Raw genomic sequence first — 318 nt, 5'->3', positions numbered from 1 at the left:
GCGGGTGGGGTGGCCGTAGCCCCGGTGTCACGGGTGGGTTCTTTGCCGCCGAGACCGGCGCTCGGCTGTGAAGAGGAGCGGGCCTTTCTAGTCGCTAACAACGGGGAGGGTGCGGGGGGGTGGGTGTGCGGTGAGGTTTCCTTCTTTTCCCCCCTCCGTGACTCTGCGGGAGGGCGGGATGGTACACCGTAAGCGAGGGGACTTGGTCAGACGGTGAGAGCACCAAACCGGGAGGTGGGCTGAGAGAAGCAGAAGTAGCTCTGAGGGGGGATTTTGCAAAACGGAGACTTACAGAAGCGGTCGGTACCAGCTGCACCC

General features: G+C 63.8%; 1 protein-coding gene across 1 annotated transcript in view; it reads left to right on the top strand.

The window, feature by feature from the left end:
• LOC104828765 (chromosome unknown open reading frame, human C1orf198) overlaps window positions 1–318 on the top strand; it is a 22595-nt gene that overhangs the window by 540 nt on the left and 21737 nt on the right. The gene's annotated exons all lie outside the window — the stretch shown is intronic.

Source organism: Haliaeetus leucocephalus, unplaced genomic scaffold (genome assembly GCF_000737465.1).
Source record: "Haliaeetus leucocephalus isolate CR32 unplaced genomic scaffold, Haliaeetus_leucocephalus-4.0 Scaffold162, whole genome shotgun sequence".
Classification (NCBI taxonomy): domain Eukaryota; kingdom Metazoa; phylum Chordata; class Aves; order Accipitriformes; family Accipitridae; genus Haliaeetus; species Haliaeetus leucocephalus.
The sequence above is the reverse complement of the archived record's forward strand: the minus strand, read 5'-3'. Positions and strand labels throughout refer to the sequence as shown.